This window comes from Lepidothrix coronata, unplaced genomic scaffold (assembly GCF_001604755.1).
Source record: "Lepidothrix coronata isolate B3197 unplaced genomic scaffold, Lepidothrix_coronata-1.0 Scaffold72, whole genome shotgun sequence".
NCBI lineage: Eukaryota > Metazoa > Chordata > Aves > Passeriformes > Pipridae > Lepidothrix > Lepidothrix coronata.
In genome coordinates, this window is record NW_016690252.1 from 4,212,412 (window position 1) to 4,233,983 (window position 21,572).

Here is a 21,572-nt window from a genome sequence, read left to right on the forward strand (position 1 = left end):
CACATTTCTATGGTTACAGACTGATAACAAAATGACTAAAATTCATCAAGTGCTTCTATAAATCTCTTTACCGAAACAGCAGTGCAGGAGCCTCCCAGGAACTGTAACACTACAGATGAAAAAGCTTAATCTCTCCCTGCACTAGCCTGCAGCTAGACCACCACTGTAGGTGGTGCTGTGAGAGGAGTCGATTGGCATTCAGGTCTCTACAGGGGGAATAAGTAAAAAAAAATTACCATCCTTCACTGCCCTGCCCCCACCAACCTCTCAAAAGTAGTTTTTAGAGCTGCTGAAATGTTCAAAATAAGAAAAATCTTATTTCCCCCCTCTCCCAGGAAGGAAATCCATAACATAATTATTTAGTTCCCCATACAGATTTCAAGTTTTTGCTGTGAAAACACTAAAGGAAACACAGGGAGAAGAGGGGGGGGGAGGGAGAAAAGGAAGAAAAAGGAAAAATCTTAGTGTAAAAAAAAAAACAAATAAAAAATCCAAAGCCATGAAGACATTTTAAAAAGCAAGCACTGTAGTGGAGAGATTGTAACTGTCTACAAAATGTAAACGAAAGGTACACAAGCAAGCAAAGATAGACTAATTATTCTACATCTTCAAGGAGACATACAGACACGATTAGAAAACTGCACCAGGGAAAACAGGGTTAAAACAGGATATGCAGTAATTAAATACAGTAAAACTCTATCTTTTAACAAAAAATGGGGTTCTCTACAGAATAGGAAATCCCTAAAAATACCAGTTGGTTAAGTTTTTTTGTGGAAAATGGTAAGTAAATCTTTTTAATTAGCTTTTTTTTTTAATTAACATACATGTATTTCATTCCACAGAAGCAAATCTTTTTGAATTATAATTATGTATGGATAACTCCTAAACAGATTTCCATATGGACACCAATTGGTTTCTAACTAGCTTTTGGAGGTTTCTTTTCTGGAGATAGAATTGGTTTCTAATCTCAGAAAGAGTTTTGGCATCAGAACAGTCTGGCAAAGAATGGACCAGAATTGTCTTCGATAAAGAAATTCCTTGCTGTGAAATCCAGTCCCTGATGGAAAGGATTACCTACCAGCGTAAACTAGATGTCTCTCTAATGATGTTTTGATTTCTTACAGTACTCTTTATCAGAAATCCCAAGAGCTGCCTGAAGAAATCACTTAGCATGCCCGAAACCAGGAACATATACACATACAAGTAATTAAGATCATCTTCTTGGTTTTATTGTCTAGTTTTATTGTCTTGTTTTGTTAGGTTTTATTTAAAAGAAAAAAGAATGTATTTTACATTAATTGGTCTTATACAGAATATAAAACCTTCACCACTGTGTACCCATTATTGTCCATTAATTGCTTTCCCATCTGATCTTTCATATTTTTTTTTTATTCAATGGTAGTTAGTTGTGCCATGCCATACTCTTGTGAGGAACTCCCCAGGGGTGAATGGTTTTAACCTTGATTGAACCTCATTGATTTCAATCACATTCTGTCCAGAAATAATTGATATAAAAGCTTGAAAATTTACAGCACCTCATTCTGACACAGGACCTTTATATCTAAGAGTGCTCCTTGGTGATGTGAAATCAAGTTTGTCACTCACTGACATAAAAAATGAATTGCAAAAGTGAAGAAACTGCAAAGACGTGCAAAAGCCACACCATTTTCCATCCAACTGTCTTCACCAACATCTTCAAAGAGCAAAGAAACAGGTTTGGAGTGTTTTCCTTACGTATTTTGCAGAATTGTATTTGAAAAGCTCATGAAGAAACACAGAACCAGACCAACTGGTTGACAATGATTATCTCAGTCTTGACTTGAGGTGGGATCCATCTACTCACAGGAGCACATTGGCTTGCGGAAAATGAATTTCTTTGGTGAAAATTCTAAAAGAAGAGAAAAATCAGTAACAAAATCAAGACTTTGACTTTATCCTCTGGATATATCCTAGCTCCTAGTCGGTATTATGCATCTTAATAACACTGGCTGCCACAGTCTCACATAAACTGTTTTCTAGTGTGTAAGAAGAACTCCGTGTCATATTTAAAATGTCAGCCCTTATCTTGAATATCCTATACCCAAGGATATCTAAGCTTTCAGAAAGAAAATCTGTAATTTGATTGCTGAACAATTTAGCTTATTTTCTTCGTTCTCCAACTGCATATCATACACCAACATTTTTAATGAACTCACAGATTTTTCTTTCAATAAATGATAAGAGAAAACAAAAACACACAAAAAAACCAAACAAAAATACCCAAGAAACAAATAAACAAACAAACCCAAAAAAACCCAACCAACCAACCAAAAAAACACCTGAACAAACCCAAGAATATCTGCTCATGACAAGAAGCAATACGTGTTAGGAATGAGATCTAGTAACAACTCTCCTAGCATCACTGGATGTGGGTAAGACTTATTTTACCTGAAACTGGGGTTTTCTTCATGTTTGTGGGGTTTTTTTTTCCGAATTTTTCATTTTTATTTCTTTTATCAATGTCTATAAGTATCTGAAGGAAGGATGTTGAGATGATGGAGTGAGGCTCTTCTCAGTTGTGCTGGGCAATAGAACATGAGGCACTGGACAGAAACTGGAACACCAGAATTTCCAGCTGAATAGGAGAAAGAACTTTCCTGTGAGAGTGACTGAGCACTGGAATAGGCTGCCCAGAGAGGTTGCTGAGTCTCATTCCCAGGAGATATTAAAAAGCTGTCTGGACACAATTCTTTGAGGGACCCTGCTTGAACAGGGAGGTTGGACTAGAAATCTTGTATCTTCCAGTCTTACAGATTCTATGTTTCTGTAACAATACCTACAAATTGCAGTTGCAAGCTGGGGGCCTGTCTCTTCCCTCAGGCAAGGGACATATCCTCAAGCTGCACCAAGGAAGGTTCAGACTGGACATCAGGAGGAATTTCTTCATAGAAAGGGTTGTTAAGCATTGGAATGGACAGCCCAGAGAGGTGGTGGAGTCACCAGACCTGGAAGTGTTCACGAAAGGACTGGAAGGTGGCACTTAGTGCCATGGTCTACTTGACAAGGGGTGGACTCAGAGGCGTTTTCCAACCTAAATGATCCTGTGAATCTGTGACATAAAAGGCCCACTCGAACTTGAGACAAATGGTGCAGTTCTTTTTTCTTTATGCTTTGGAAAATAGTCAGAGTCATGTTAGTTTAGCAGAATGGATAACTCAGAAATAAAATAATCTGCTATTAAATCACACACTTAGAGCCCTTAAAATAGCCCTAAAAACCTCTTACTGTTTTAAAGCAGCTGATGATGGAATGAACAGATTTAGAGACATTGTCTTAGACTATTTTATGTCTATATTAATTAATGCATTCTAACAAAGTGCATAGACCAAATTCAGCAGAGTGCTTATGATCTTGTCTGCCCAGTTTAGTGCAAGCACATACCATGACCTTCCACCACTTGGGTTCTCTAGTTAGATCCCAAGGCTGCTGTAAATGCTAAAATGAAGCACAAGACCATCACTGAGAAATTTGTTGCTGTCCTGCTTTTAAGGTATCTATTTTTCACAATTATGGGACATCAGGGAGAACACGGAGACAGCTGGGGTAGACCTTTTACAGCATGTTTTTTGAAGTGAGCATATTTACTGTACATATCAGTCATAAAAATGTGTTCCTGGAGTGTCACAGACATTCTGGCTGGAGAGAGTTGAACAAAGAATGTGTATATAAAATGGGAAAAGGCAGACAGAAAATAGAAAGAGAGAGTAGTAATGCAAAATTTGTGACTGATATGGCAGTAAGATCCACAGTAATAGAAGCAGTAATAGACCCCCTTCTCATCTACAAGTTTGATGGGATCCCTATTGAGTATTGTTTCATAGACTTTCCCCTTTCACTTGTCTCTGGAAAAAAAATACAGAGATAAGTGAATTTCCTGGATGTACTTCTCAAAATTACTTTTATAGACTTTTAGCTGTTGATCATGATCACTCCACGCATGAGAGGAGAGGTTTTCCTGTTTTGTTTTGTTCTGTTTTCTCTTTTTTTTTCTGGCATAGACAGTCTGACAGTTCTATCCCTGGTTCCTTCTTTGCTCAACTGTGTAAACCTTTTTTTCCTGCAGCACCATCCATTTGTTGTTGCTAAATAATGAGAAACAAATTGTGCAGATACTTGGTCTGTTCTGAAAGGCCTCCCCTTAACTCTAGTTGTATAAAAGATACACACAATTTCCTTGGATGGCTTCGTAAGTGGAGGGTGCTGGAGGATCTTTGTCACTCTACTCTGAAGGCAAAAGGTAGGTGATACACTACGTTGCATGGGAAATGCTCTCTTTTTGCTATTGGGGAAGTTGGTGGTCCTGACATAATCAGTTGACCCTTTAACTGAGGTAAAAAGTTGCCAATGTACAGATGATACAGTGGTGTCATCACTTAATATATCACATGCTTAGTGTGCACTGATCTAACTGATTAGAAGGCACAATCTGGAATGACAAGAATGGGCTTCCAAGAAAGTGAAAATCAGGGGCATGACCTTCAAAGCTTCTCATATATTATCTAAACCACAAGGTCTGGGCCTGTATTATATAAGGGTAATGAACTGTCATAAGATTTTTAGGGAAGTGTCTAAATAGTTCCCTGAAAAAAAAATCTTTGAAAGTCCATATTTTCAAAAGATATTAAACATGGTTTGTACATTGCAGTGGTGGCTACATTCTGTGACACAGCAAGGATGGTGACAGTTGCTCAATTTAGACATATCTTTTAGGCAAAAAAGAATTCTATGAGCAGAATCATACTCCAAGATACAAAACTAAATATAAATAATCAACAGAGAAGCTCAGATGCCTCACACAGGGTCAGATGAATGACCTTTCAGAGTTGCCAGTGTTGTCTTTAACTCAAAAGTCAGATTAGGACAAGCTTAAAGAGCATTTAATCAACTAGTCTGAAATAGTCTTGAGAAAACAAATAAAAATTACTCAGAATCGATAGAAAAAGAACCAAATATTTATGTTGCGATTCATCATCTTTATTTTTATTTATCTACACTAGACATCTACCTCTGAGCTGCTCAGGTAGGCTCCATTATTGTCTAAAAAGAGGAATAGTAATTAATCTAATATATTCTGAGCATTTTCTTAAGGACAAGATGAATCATGACCTTGTTTCCCTCATTGGCTAGGGTGACAAGATAAAAAATATGTGGCTACCTCATTGATGTCTACATTTAGTCGGATGAATCCAAGCCTAATGACCAAGTGGAAGGTAACACTCTCTCTAAGAGCTATTTGAACGCGCCCACGTTATCTGAATTGTCTTGATGAAATAAAAGTAAGCTAGTGCTTAGATTTCCAAATCCTTAACCAAGTGACAGCTGGCTCCCTCAGGAAGGATGCTAAAATTTGACTGAAGATGGAGAATGAAAACCATCACTTTTCAGTAGGAGGCCTCTCTAGGTCATTTGTAAGGCAAGCTAAAATAATTTTTCTTGAACACAAATTGCAGAATAAGATTCCAGTCTTCAAAGTCCATATTTTTTTTTTTTGTTTGAAAATATAAATTTTTATGGTGAGTAACCACTGCTGAGTGACAGGAGAAAATTCATATTGAAATATGTAAAACATGTTTTGTATTGATTGATTTTCAAGACCACTGAGTAGATTGCACAATTAGATTGACATCAACAGATTTATTCCATTTCCATGATTCTGTCCAAGCTTTTCAAGCTGCATCACATAAAACACAAAAAACTCCTCCAAACTAATTGAAATAGCATTAGGCATAACACAAATGAAATGAAACATTAAGCATTAATTTAAGTAAATATTAATAAAATAAAAAATAAAGCCCATCATAAAATAACATTCTGTCTTTCTACCTGACTAATCTATCTATTTAATTTTTAAATAAAGAATAGGAGCACATTTTCTTTCAGTGTGTTTTCACCAAAACCTGGTACTATCTGGAAGACATTCATGCACATTAATTGCAATATGTGTTACTGATAGAAAAAGACCATTCTTTCCAAAAAAGTCATAAGCTTTTACACCTGTTTAGTTGCTACCAAGGTTATCAAATAGCTGAAAGATTTTTGTATAACAATTATATGTGATATATAAATATGGGAAACACAAGCAAACATATTGCTTTGACCTATTACTCAAGAATTTTTATTTGAACATGTTTGTCCTTGCTGTAGAAGGGTAGATTAAGCATCACAATCTTAACAAAATACACAAACTTTAAAATTTTCCGGTCATTTTTTGTCTCATATATCAAGTTGCTAGAGGAAGAAAAGTGGAGGTAAAGTGGAAGCAATCCCTTTAACTTAGGATTTAAAGTTCTCTATTCACACACAATGTCCACACATGCTGTTTATGCAAATAATATTTGTTAAGAAATGGTTCTTAGCAAAGGATGAGTGAATAGTTCTCAATGTTCTTAAAGCATTTTGGCTTTGGTTTTTTATTATTTTTATTTTTTTTTGCACATAAGAACTACAAATCCACCTGAGTAAAAAGAATATTAAAAAACCAACCAAGCAACCAATCAACCAACCAATCAACTAAAAAAAAAAAAAAAACAAAAAAAAAACCAACAAAAGCCCCAAACAACAACAGCAAAGTATAGAAGAAAAATCTAAGTTTGAAAGGGGGCGAGAGAGAGAACAAGAGGAGGGAAAGTCAAAGTACCAACCATAGGAAGCAGGACCAGCTCATTGTAGGTAACTCACACAATTATTTATTTGCATCTAACACTATACTCTTCTAGCATTTGGTGGCTACATTTATCCACATCCTTGTCACAGCTTCTATTCCAAAAATATTTTCATATATTTTGGATACCCAAGACACTTGAGAGTGCCAACTGAACCTGCAGAAGTTCACACATGAAAATTTTATCAACATAGATGCCCACACGCAAAAGGACATCCAGAAACTTCTGCCTCATTTTCACATCCTTTGTGGGAAAAAAAAATTGGACATATTAGAAATTATTTTTCCTTCCACTGATAATGCTTTTTTTTACAGTGGGAAAGTCCTATTCAAAAGGGACTGAACTTCACACCAGTGGAGTTGAAACCAAATAATCTTTAGGGTCCCTTCCATGGCAGGTCATTCTGATTCTATGATTCATTGTGTTAACACCACAGAAAGTGATCCAGTTTCTCTCTGCTATCTCAACCTCCTGCCTCTCCCAAAACCTCCAAATCAAAGCAAAACATTTATTTACTGTTCCTTCACTAAAGCCATTTATATTTATGCCAGAGTGACTGTACAATAAACAAGAAGTGAATCCAGCACCAAAAATTTTTAGCAGCTTCCTTCACAGGATTCATTAATAGCATCCAAGTGAATATTTCAATGTGTATGACAATATCATAAAAAAATTATTCTCATATGACTTTTAAATATTGAAAACTTTTTTATGGAAATGTGTAGTGCAAAATTGGTTACTACAGGTCATTACTGAATTTAAACTGTATTCATTTATGGTTCTTATTAAATACTAGAACATATCAAAACCAAATCAAACCAAATCAATGACATGTGTTGTCCAATAAAAGACTTTCACAGGGGAAACTAAGAACAAAATTCTACTGCCTTTTGCAGTATTCAAATGACCCATATCTTGGACCATTTCAGTGGCATTCCTTTTCTCCCCTCCTGTAAATAATTTGAAGGCAAAGTTCTCATGCAAGCCATGGGGCCCCAAGATATGTAAAGCAACATCCAAACAGAAAAGTATTTTGATGCAAATTGAGTTTTCTGTGAAAATTAATGAATCTGAGACAGATATACAGTATGCAGCAAGATTCCCTCAAACTGAAAATAGAACAGCAATAAAAATGCCAAGAAGTGATAAGGCAGCAATAACACGAGAGATTTTATGTATCACTTGGAAAAAAATAGTTACTGTAAATGAGTGGGTGTTCTTGTGCTGTATTTTCCCTCCTTCTTTCTTTTTTTGTTTGTTTGTTTCATTTTCCTTGATTGCGGAACAGAAAAGTGTCTGCAAAACTATGGATTAATTAGGAGAAACATACAGCTCTCTTTAAAATAGGAAAAAACTTCATCTCCGTAAGATCCCTTCCAAAGTCCTCATTATTACAGTGTGGTGGGCTTTGAAAGTCATTTACATAATAGCTAACAAAAATGTACTCAGCAATACACCGGGCCCACTAAACACGGGAGATAATTACACCGGGAGAATGATACTCCACTGCCGGCTCCATTTTCAAGATACATTTATTTGCCCTGCACACAGCCCTGAACAACCAAACACGCATTAACATATCATGTAGGTGTGTGCTATTGCAATCTACACGATGGGGGAAGGGAAGAAATACAACACACTATTCTTGGCATATATGTACCACCTGAATGGTATTTTTCATTATCTCCTGCACTGGGAACATTGTATTATTCCACTGGGAAGTCATAGCGAAGAGGATATAATTATCAGCAAAGTAATGGGGATCCTCTTGCTAATGGCCAGCTATTCAAATATCTCAATATAATCGCCTTGCCCAATCTCTCCCCATTGCCTACTCTTCTGGAGAAACTCATCATTTTTTCCACTTACTCCAGCATAATGAATTCATTTTGCATTTTCTTTGTGAGAAATTAAGAGGAATAGCAATGTAATGTGTTGACATTTGAAATGCAGCATAGAAAAGTTTAGACTGGCAATTTAGTTTAATCGCCCACTAGCAGGGAGAGGCTTCTTATTAAATTAGTTCTTGATGTACAGGACATGTATTTCTCAGTTGAATTCCCTTGTCTTTCCTTTTTTTTGGTCTTTCACCCACAACTCAGTTCACTAGAGAGAGAGCAGAAAACGCGCGCTCCCCTCAAGTATTTTAATATATTACCCTTTGTGATCACTTGTGTTCACGTAGAGGATGAGTGACAATACTTATATCTACACAAAAAAACACTTCTTCTAAAAAACAGTAGAAGTTACTATTGAAAGTCCCTTTAAGATAAGTCCTCATAGAACCATACTGATCATTCATTGCTGTAAGAGCTCTCGTGGTACTTTCCCAAACAGCCTGAGTTCATCCCTTGCTTCCAGATGTCATTACGACATAGCCATTAACACTCTATTCCTGCTTATGCTTACTTTGAATTTTTAACAGGATGCAGAATTATTCAGTCCCAAGATCACTTACTTAAAAGTTGCTCTGAAAAACAGCTTCTTATATTCTATTTTTGAAGCGGACACACTTGGAGGGGCAGTTAAACAAATATTTGTAGGTCTTGTTTTAATTTGTTTTTATTTTTCGGGTTTACATGAATTCAAAATAGAAATGTAGGATATAAAATTTTGGTCATCAGTGTTTGGGATGTGAGTGTAGCCCATAACTTGTGGAAAATACTGGTCAAGGGCAGGTCATTTAGAAAGGGGACATGACAGTGAAATTCTAATTAGATTTACTACTACCATACAAAAACTTTTGGGTTACACATATTAATTTTCATAATTATCTTCTGATATTTTCATAGTCTGGAAATCATTCACAACAGTAAGAACACACTGTTATTTCCATTATGTGACACGAGTATGTTTAATGTGATTCATATAAAAAGGAATCAACAAGTTAAACATAAATTATTTTTATTTTAACACGGCTTTATCTCAGTGAAACAAATGCATAATTTTCAAAATCCATTTAGCCCTACTATTAATGAGATAATAAAGTCTACATCAGAAGATGTTATCTGTGGCTAAAAATGGCATCATTTCAAAACAAAAATACAAAATAATCCTCTCAGATAATATGTGTTGATTCTGATGTATAAAATAAATTGGAATAGATTGTGTTTTGAATCATTTAATCAAAGATCTTGATAGTAAAAAAAAAATACTAAAGCAAAGAAGATGGTTTTTCGTACCTTGAGGAAATATTAACAGAGATTTTTAGGGAAAATTAGGAGAATTTGGATATGGTGGAGGACTTTCATTAACACATGTGACACACTGTGTTAAGGACAGTCACTATTTCAGAACCTTTTTAGATGACAACTGTAACAGCTGCCTGCTTATGTGATATGTGTGTTTCTGAGCAAATGGTTGACCAAGACTATTTTTTTTTTGCCTTGAAAGAAGTAGGGCTAATTGTTCTTAAATAACCTTGTTTTACTCTGGCAGAATATTCCACTATTTTTACCTGAATTAATCCTCATTTACATGAATGGAAGAAAAGATTCAACTTCCATGGTTTTATGTAATTCTTCTTCTGGTATTTTTCCTTTGTAAGTAACTGAAGTTGTGTGCTGTGACTTACTGGTTAAAAATTTCTGCAATTTCCCATAAACATTATTCATAACACATACTGTACAGGAGCAAGATGTCAAAAAGCTGGTCCTTAACAAAGCTGTTGATTTCTCAGAGTAAAAGATGTTTCTGCATTAAAAGTCCTGCAATTTCCTCTTAATGTCAAGAAGCTTGCTTTCCCTTTCTTCCTTCTTACACATACTCTCATGTTTTTTTCTCTTTCTTGCAGTTTCCAAGTCTCTGAAATATGAACAACTCTTAATTTTTATTTCTTTTTCTTCCTTGCTGAGGAACTTTACGAGTATTCAGGCTGCTCACTGCTATGCCAGCCTCCTGCACTTAGCCTCTGCAGAGGAGACACACTAATTCTCACATCAGAGCCTACCAGTTTGTAAACTTGTCTTACACCATTAATTTCAGGAACCTTCCAATGTCTTTCAATGGGAAATTAGCAGTCAGATGTGTTTAGTTTGCAGAAACAGCAGCCACACCACCGACAAGAGCGACAACTCGTACAACTGTAAGTCATTAAGAAAAGAATTTCTTCAATTATGAATGCATACATTGTCAATGGTGAGTGAAAGGAAGAGGCAAAAGGGAGAGGTGGAGGGGGATAAAGTAAAAGAGACAGAAAGTGCCACAATAGGCTCCAAAACTTTCTGTTCTAGTCAAAACCTGCCAGCATTCAGCCTGCATTTCTGAATGACTATTGTTAAAAAAGTGTTAAAAAAGCAGACTGGTTCTATTGTTCGTTGCCTGGAGGAAAAAAAAAAAAAAAAAGACCTGAAGTTTTTAAAGGCTATTTTTAAAAGATCCTATTTAAAGTTTTGGCAGAGTAGGGAACCTAATTACTATATGTCATTATTCTAAATGTAAATGAGAAAGGAGTTCAAGAAAGAAAAAGAAAAACGGTCTATGGTCTTCTGGGATTTGAAAAGCCCCCCTGATGCTGACTGCTTTGCTTTCCTGTCTTCCTCAGTGTGATTAGGTCCCAGGACACAGAAAGCACCCTTTCCTCACTGAGAAGATAGGGAGCCACTGTGAGATGATGGGGTACCCTGATGTACTGAGAGCATTGAGGCAGCTGGTCCATGAGGATGACAGTTGTGTTGAGACATCTGCTGATCAGTGCTGTCTGTACCTGGGAATTAAAAAGGGTGAGGAGGGAGACAGGAAACCCATACTCCACCCACTGCCTGAGAAAGGTTCTGCTGTTTGTCTAAAAATGCCAAATGCATCAGGATCCTGAGTCAGGATCATGGTGCCCAGAAGTTAACGCAATACAAATTTTGGTATTATTGAGAGATAACTAATAAAGGTGACTCATCAATGAGTGTAACAGGTTCATGGAGTGGGAATCCAGTGACAGTGATAGCAGCCCCCAGAGCAGTGATGGAGGGTATGGGCATCTAGCTCTTGTGGATCCTTTAGAAAATCTCCACTGTTCTGTAACTCTTTTTTCAAGTTTTCTGTTTCACAGCTAAGAGATATTTCACATTTTCATCGTCCTCTCTTCACATCGCAGGGCCCTCTGGTCCATCATCACCCTCATCATCTTCTTCATCATGCCTACAGCTTTTTAAAGATTGTTTGTTGCCTGTCCCAAATTAAAAAAACAAACAAACAAACAAAACAAAACTCTATTTTCATGATTATGGCCTTTATAAGAGACCCAAGGGGAAGAGAGGACTGCAAAGCAGCTCATCTCCTAGATTTGCTAAGTGTCTCTCCATGCTGGCATTTCATAGAATTTCCTGCTCAGTCTTAGCCGGATATTTCTTACCTCAGGTTATGTACCCTAAGGCATCCCCCCAAGTGAGGATGTAGACTTACAGATATGAAGATAATGAGGAGCCATGGGCTACGGTGTTTTTCAGCACGCTGTTGTCATCCAGCTCACTACATCTCTATATTCAGCAGGCTGCAGTGTCGCATCCGCTCTCTGTCAGGCTGGTTTTCGGGATTAGTCCTCATCCTTTATATTTTTATTTCTCTGTGTGTGTGTGTGTGTGTGTGTCTAGGCTATTTATTATTTGCATTTTGCAGTCTGGGTTATGACCGTATCTGCCAATCATTGCTAAATTGGCCTGTAAGACAACCCATTGTACTACTTGATTTTTGTGTAGTTTTGGGTGGGTTTACCCAGCTCCATGCCTTATAACATCTATTTTTTATACAAATATTATAGATGTCTGTGCCTCACACTGACTATGCATTAATTTAGAGATCGAATCCACCTGCACCACATTGTTTTGGTGAGCCCTCTGTGGCACACATCACGTCCTCCTTGTCTTACCAAAATGACATTTGCCACGACTGGTTCCCTGTCCAAGAGCCTGGAATAGACGAGTTGTTACCAGTCATGAGTAACATGTGCTGCCATACATGAAAGTGAATCATCCTTCAGCCCATCTTGTACATACATTTCAACATGATTGGATGTGTTAACCTCTACACATCTCTTGCACTTAAATAAGGTTGTCAACCTGCTGCAGCATACATACGCTTTCTGGCTTAAGAAAATAATACGGCAGAGTTTTTACTACATGTTTTAAATGACAGTCACAGAAGTTTTTGGTGGCTATGTTTTTCAGCTATAAAGTAAGTACATCCCTGTGACTGTTCAGTCACAAGGACAAAAAAGTAACACAAAATTACTCACCTCCAAGCTATCACTCCAAGCCTCATAAAAGGATGGACACCTTCCAGCTGCTTGTTAGGCCTTTAATGTATGCTAATGATCAGTGATGAACACAGATTATTTGGGAGTGTATGAGATGGTCCAGACCAAACCCAGGACAGTAATACTTCTAACAATATTGTAAACATTTACACTCAGAGTATAGAAACATATGACTTAATTTACTGACATAGAAACAGACCAAGTGACCGCTCACTAAGATGCTCTGACATCTTTTGACTGTAGGTGAGAGGCAGACATAGGTGTTTAAATAGATATATAACTGTCTTAATGCACTGTTTGCTCTCTTTTAGAATATTATTAGGTCATTTTCTCAGACCAATAAAGCTGGAGATAAATATAGTTTATTAATTTCTAAATTGGTCATTACAGAAGGCAACTACTTCTCATAATCTTTTTCTGAAATAGCAAAGACAGTTTATTCACTTACTATTTTTTAAGTTTTTATTACATCATAACTAGCCTAAGTTTTTGTCCTACTGAGATTCTAAAGGAAGACAGTAAGACTGATCTTGTCAAAGTCTGAATATTCAAATTGCCAAATAAAATGACTCTAGGAAAAGCCCCTACCCCAATTACTTCAACTCATGGAGGAATTTTCCACTACAGCTCTGAAGCTGATGCAATTTTTATGCATTATAAGGCCACACTCTATCAATTTATTGCCCCTCAAATGAGTGCATTAATATTGATGGCAGCTAAACACATTGCAAACATGTTCTGCCCATTAATGCCATGGAACAGAGTCATTATCCCATTTTAGTCTCACTGCAATGGTAGGACTGATGGGTGTACAGAAGGATCTGAAATAAAAACTCAGAACTGAGTATATTTAGAGATCGGGGCTCATATCCACTAGAAACAGTCAGATCTACTAAAGGTTCACAGTCCATTACTTGTCCCTGACATCTTGAGATTCAAGCCGCAAAGAACAACTCACCCAAAGTAAATCTGAGGGCTGCTGTGGTAGTATTTATGGGTGCACACATTGCCTGACCTCGATGGACATACGCCATGAACTACCCAATACCCATTATCCACATATTCAGGAGAGAAATGAAAGGATATTCAAATGTGATTTCCCACTACTCCAGTTTTCCTACTGAGCTCTGCAAATGCTTGCTTGGTGCCCACTAGCCTGAGAGGATGCAGTAATATCCTGATCCTCTTCAGAACAGCTGCCTATGAAGTGTCACACTTGCTGGGCTTCCATTTGGAGAAGAATAAGAGGCAATTTCTGGAAATGTGAGAGGCAAATCTACTCCCTCTCCCTTCCCCTTTATTCCATCTTAGTGCCTCAGGTTAATAAAAAAACTATAGTCCTGAATGTTACAGGGAGATAAAGGACTGTAATGCCAGTGATTGCATGTAATTTCCAAATACTGAAATATTTCATTCTGGAACTAAACACTGCCAAAGGAAAACACATCTCTTCTTCTCCCTTTCCCCTGTCTGCAAAGTTCAGGTGTTATTTATATGCACTTATGTACCTGTTTGTCTATATAGATAAACTATCCAAGGGCACATTGTATATTTCATATATTTAATACATATACATTGCATGCTGCGGAATTTTAAGAATAAAAACTTTTTGAGCTCAACTTTTTTTAAGTCAGCAAACAGAACACTGGATTAATTCATTATTAAGTTATTTATATAAAATGATTAAATTATTGTTTGTTTGATTAAAGGGGGGGAGGTTGTTGCCACAGTTTTTGTTTGGAATCTTACTTAGAGAATTGTATTCCTGGGCTTCTGGGGAGCGGGGGGGGTTATAAGTACAACAAACTAAAAATAAAACTGTCTAGTTAAGTACATGAAATAAAAAGCCAAGGGAAAAAAAATAATAAAAAGAAAAAATAATAATAAAAAGAAAAATAATAATAAAAATTAAAAAAAATAATAAAAAGAAAAAAATACTCTGAGCTTGAAGAATTAGACACTGTCTGTAACTACTTCTGGAATGATGAATTATATTGGGATCCTAAGAATGCCTCTGACCACCATGTCAGGAAAAGGGCTACCTCCTTTTCTCTTGCGTCTTTTGATTTTTATTGCCTCAAGACTAGGCTATAGCTGTGTGCTGTAGCTAGAGAGATCCCTTTGACCCGAGAGGGATTGAGCTCTGGTGTGGAGTGCAGTGACCAGTGACAGGGCATGATGCACTGTCTTGTAGGGTCCCAAACCAACACCCTCAAGAAGCTTACATCTGATTTGGAGAACTCAGACCATTTTAAAAAACAAAATGTATACAATTTCACTTCCAAGGTCAAATCCCTGCAGTCCTGGAGTCCTGCATTTGCAGTCCCTGACTGGGTCAAATGAAATTTACAGCTTTTACTTAATCAAATCTTGAATGCATTATGACTTAATTTGAGAGACTATTCCTCTATATGTGAAGACTTGAGGTCAAGAGGGCTCCTCTTATATACAGAATCATGGTTAATGAGAAATAGGACTACCTAAGCTTCTCAGTGAGTTACTCAAGTCATTCCTGTGGGACTTGAATTCCATCTCCTTCATAATACACCACAATTCTCATTTGCCCCCTCAGGTGACAGTGAGAGAAATAACGATGAAGGCTTTTAAAACTGATACTTGTTGCTCTAAGAGGTGGGGACCTGAGTTTGCAAAGTTTATTAGTTAAGAGGGAAGTATTTCATATTTACTTGAGGCAGGAGGTTGTTGGGTTTGGGGTTTTTTTGTAGTAGAAGTTGCCTTGGATTTAACACAAGCAATTACCAGCTGAAGTGCGAGTAATAAAAAGGAATCAACTTTTGTCAGCTGCGCTGTGAAGGCAAGAAAAGAATTTAACCCATTAACATTGTTGCACTGTGCCCATTAACTATTATTTTAATGTTGTCTCTCTTGCTTATCAGTACTGCTAATTATGAAGCATTCTTTGTGGAGTGCCATCAGTGCGCTCAGCGTCGTAATCAAGCAATCAAGCCTGAACTGGGGAAGGATGTGCTCAAGTTGGAAAAATTAGCTGAAAAGCAGAATGGGAATTTGGAGCCACCTATTCTCCTGCTCTAAAGCTCCGGGCAGAACTTCCACCAGAGACCAACAAGGAACCGTTGCAGGTGGCCTCATTAAGATCTCAAGTCAGCGAAGCACTTAAGCATGTGATGGAGTCAAAAGGCTTTAATCACTCAGCTGAAGTGCCAACTCAGGGTCTAAATCAAGAAGAATATACTTTATGGTCTATTTCTTTGGAATATTGTCTTTTCTGAACTGAAGAAGGGGAAGAGTTCAGGCTTTCTCTAAAGTCAATTGTCCTAAGCATATTATCCCAAGTCCTCCCTTCCAGCAAATCTACCAATAAAGGTAACTGAGATGCTTTGTTAAGCTACCAGAACTGTACAAAAATCACCACTTCTTTTATTTTCATGTCAAAATGCCAATATTATGTTTTAAAAAAGAAGATAAATTTTTCCTTTATTTAAAAATGTGCCAGTTGAAGCCCATTGCACAAAGCAATATCCTTACACTACTCATTTTCTTTTCTTTAGCATAGTTTAAACTTCACTTTTATGTAAACTCATACTTTACAATTACTCTTAGTTACATCTCCCCTTCCTGTACTACAGTTTCCCCATCGTTTAAATGGAGAAGACTGATGTCAGTGTTCCCTGCAATATAGGCAGAGTTCAACAGAGCTGCATGTTATAGAATAAACAACATGACTGATATTAAATAAATAAATAAGAATAAAGATAAATAAATAAAATAATGAGACAGAAAAGCAATTCCGGACAGATTGATTGGGAGGAAAAAGGCCCTTAATTTAAATCTTAGTAAACCAGGTGTTATTTATAAATTTTTCCTTAGGCAATTTAATCACTTCTCAATAACAAAACTGATTATTTAGTCACAAACAGTTCTACTCACAGTAGTCACTTTTATTAGTAAGATCCAGTCTGATCTGATTAGAAAACAAACTTCAGGAACGTCTCCTATTAGCTCCCATTCATCTCAGCAGCAATTTAAAGTGCCACTGATGCCTGATTAAAAAAACGAAACAAAAACAAGAACAAAACTCCACAGTGGAACATTTTAAAAGCGCTGCCACCAATATATCAGCCATTTATTTTTTTCCAGTTATTCAAAAGGTAAAGATTTGTAGATGACAAGGCTGTCAATACTGCATCAAAGCAAAATTAAACATGACCATCAGCCTCCTGGAAAGGAAGAAAAATTTGCATTACGAAGGAAGCATTTAAGTCTTGCATCAAGGTTTAAACGAAAATACTGTATAAGCCAGGCTTATCATGAAAGTACTGACCGACACAATCTCAAAGCTAGTGTCATCTTTCTTTCTTTGCAAATAATACTGTTTTAAAATCAAGTAAACTGCCAGGGGAAAAATAAAAATAAGGGTCTCTAGCAGGTGGAATACCAAAAACGTGGTCACAGTTCTTGGTGCTGCCTTACTGATGACAGCACTGTTTTCACTGTTGGGTGTGCACATTTTGGAAATAAGCCTTCTGGCTCCTTCCTGTAATCTTTATTTTCTCTTTTCTCTGCTGATTTCAAATGTAGAGGACTCCTGAGCATGGTGAAGTAGTGTTATTAGGTGGACATCTTATATACGGACAGCAAGGAGTAAGAGGAAGAGGATTTCATGGAGCTGACAATGAAAAAAAATGTTGGGAAAGCGGGGAACAAAATAGAGAAATGAAGGCATCACAACTTGCTCGAGATTTCATGAGAAAGGAAGTGCATAAATATGTATCCTCTCGCTGAAGGATTTTCTCTTTGTATCTGTGCTCCTAAGAAAACACAAGTCACTGAGCCACATCCACACCCGTTAATTAAATGTCTAACTTTTTTCTCAGATTAAGCAGTTTGCATGAAAGGCCCAGGAAAGCACGGCCAGGGAGGGTGTGCTCCTCCCGATGAAAACATTGGCGGCCAGGATTCTGCAGAAAAGCAGCCAGGAACAGAGCTTGCCTCTTCTCCCAGCCACGAAACCCAGCACTCCCAGCTCTTTGGGGTACAATGTTGCCTCTTGACCAACTGCTTGTAACTGCTTTCATCCTCACTCTGGTACCCAATTAGTACCTTGTTAGCCACACACCTGCAGTGCCTTCACCCGAAGGTCGCTAAACCTCGTGGGCCTGATTCTCCAGTCACTGCTCCAGCCGCAATTGAGATCACTCCATTAAATCAATGGCTTTAGAGGAGCCTAAATAAAAGAGGAACGAGGTGATCTGCAACATTAACCCTTTTCCTCTCTGTTTTTTCCATCATATTCACCCTTCGGCCATCTGTCACCGCTGTGCAAGTAATTAGCTAACAGGAACATTTCTTCTAATCAGGGCTGGGCACAGCAAAAGCAAGAACAAATGCAACTCTCAGGCTATTGTAGTGTTTCTCCAAATCCTTCTGGAGCTGTTACATCTCAGGAAGAGTAGTCAGGAAACTTGACTGATGTAGTAACAGAATCAGCAGTATGCTAAAAGTTGTGCATCTAAATAAGTCATTCATGATGGCTGCTTTGTGTTTTGGCCTCATCAAAATTCAGGCCTATTACAGCATGGGGAGAAAAGCTCTGGGAAGTGAAATGAGAGCTGGGAGAGACAAATGTAAATAGAAAATGTGTTTCTGAATTGTGCTACAGGGACTAGTCTGAATATAAGCTACTGGTAAATGATGGTGTTTCACTCAAAGACAGATATTGTCCAGTGGTGCTAATATAAAGAAATAAAGTTCCAAAGAATTATCACAGCATAATATTGACTCAAAAGCATTGTCTTCAAGACTGAAGCTAAAAGAAATCTCCTCAGGAGAGGTGTATATGTAGCTATGAAAAGATAACAATACCACCTACATTTTGGGACCAATATTACACTAACTTTTCATCTCAGTAAATTCAGTGTTTGATGTGGTTTGATACTAGACTGAGGAGGATCAGGAGGAATACAATATGCTTTAAAATTTCTGGTACAGAGGATGTCTTGAATTTAAGAAGAAGAGATAGCACAAATAATGCATATGTTTTGGAAGGGCTGAACTAATGAGCATAAACTAAGACTTTTTAACATGCAGGAGGTTGGTGTTACCCTTAGATATACATCATTTTCACCGTTATGAGCAAAAGATGATACTGAAAATACGGTGAAAAGGATCATTTATGAAGTATAGTAGCCTTCAGGGAAATAGAGAATACTCAAACCTTCACTACAAAGCAGGCCATTCTCATAGTGTTTGTACCTTAGCATACAGACCCAAAAAACTTTATGGCATTTGGACGAAGAATGCTACCTCATAACGTTCCACTGGAGCCTTCTGAGAGACTGTGGGAAACACGAGCTCTAGAGATCTGTCATAGATGCTGTTGATTAATGAACAAAGCTTTGAACTGAACACTTTTAGGCTCAAATCTAGGCCATGTTTACTTTTCTGAGGTCACTTAGTGAATGCCATATCATACTTTGTACAGACCTCGAGAACATGCTTGAAGTTTCTTATTTCTACAGTTCTGTGGAGTTGTGAATATCCTTCTGTTCAGGCAAATAACAGATAAACTGAGATAGAATTATTTGATGGAAGTTCAGTTCAGGTTTGGCTGTCCCACTGCTGAAATCTACAAATCAGTAGAACTAGTATTAGCACCTACACACATCATCATACTGTCAATTAACTAGAAAGGAATGAAATGAGTGATGTATTCTGCTGAGCTCTGATGACCACGTGAGCAATTAATTAGTGTCTATAAAAGCACCAACAGGATGATTACTTTTGGAAGCAAACGGGTAAGACTCATAAAGACATAAGACTAAAAGGAGAAAGAAACAAGGGTAGACCAGGCTGAGAAGTTATTTGTATAAATAACTCATAAAAGGTCACACCATTTTCATTAGAGGATGGATGTAATAAAAATATCAGTTTCTGATAGGTTTATTCCACAACTGACTTTTTTGTTATTCTTTTTTTAAATCATTATTATTATTATTATTGTTAGTGTTATTATTATTTATTTTTATTTATTTCACATTTATCACAAAATGGAAAGCTGAGGTAGCAATTAAGACAAGACAGCCTCTCTCACAGACTTCTGTTGCCACTATTCTTGTAACTGATGCTAGATTTCTCATTATATTCAGTGTATCTGAAACTAAGCTCCACTACATGTAACTAGCCTATGGCAGTGAGCAGAGGAAATAGCATTTTCAGTAAGCTAAAGAAAATGCATGTAAAAATGTAAACTGATGTTATTAAGTTGGTTGTTGATGCAGTAGAAGTACTGAAGATTGCTTGTTTAGACGGTTGGCTGTGGTCAAATTAAGCCCGCCTGAAATTTGAATAGAACCACAACTTAAATAAAAGATGACAAACAATTATATCCTACGTTTACTTTTGTGCTAAGGAGAACTGTGACATTTCATTCTGAGTAGCTTCTTAAGCAATGAAAGGATGTGAAAAATTCTATTCCTCTTTTGCTTGAAGTTAAGGGTGTGTGAAGTTGAGGGTTTCTCTCAGAAGCTTCCTGTGATGTGGTAATGCAAGGAAAAGTCTTTGCTACTGTGACCATCTCACCCATCTGTTATGCTGTTGCTTGCTGAATGCACATAGAGATTTTCAAACACTTCCCTGAGGGCAAGGCTAATGCTAAAGTTCTCCTGTACCACGTGTCCAGAAAGCTCTGTGTCCCTAATTTAATATATAAATTAAAAAGTGAGAGGAAAGGGAAAAGCAAAAAAAAAAACCAAAAAACAAAACCAACCAAACAAAAAGCAGCATAAAACAAAACCTCAATTTTATCTGTTTTATTTGATGGGGGGAAAAAACCATGTTATTTTCACACAAAGGGTATCCCACTTTCTTCCAGGCAAAGGCAGTCTGTGATTCCACACCACTCTAATTCAGAAAATCCCTCGTTTTTACATCTCTTCCTTTTAGGTGTTGGAGGTCCTTTTCTAATTAGTTCCATAACCATCATTCTTAGCCAGCAGCAATTCAGTATCTGAAAAAAAACCCCAGCGTTTTAACTGATGGTTTTCATCTAAGGTTTGCCTTACAGATAGCTCTGAAAATAGCTGATGGATTTCTCCATTTATGTATTTATCGATATGAATGATACAGTTGATAATTGCACATCAATTCACCTCACCTTAAGATATGCTATGGTATGAGTATTACAAAATTACAAAATTGTTCCTTGTGTTTCTTCTTTGTTTGTTGTTGGATATTCCGTTTTATTGGGGGGGGGAGAAGGGGATTTTTTTTTTAGTATAATGTTTCAGTAGAAAAATTAAAGACTGGCTGTATCCCATCATATAGTTGTATCATTTAATATCAGAAAATACAACTCAAAGTATGGCTCAGAAGTCAGATGTGGTTTACTATATAGGCACCTGTTAACTGACAATGAGAGCTGACATTACTATAATGGAAATGCCCAGTGTATGTTTATGGAACATTAATTCAGCCTATAATATTGCAGCTGTCAAAATCTACTGATGTAGATTCTATTTCAGACGTTTTCCTTCTCTTCCTTGTAATTCACTTTGAGGGTTTTTTTGTGTCAGAGCTTTAAAAGGAGATTAGTTAAATGTCCCATTTGAACTATTTTCTTTGTCTTCACATTCTTTGTCTTAATG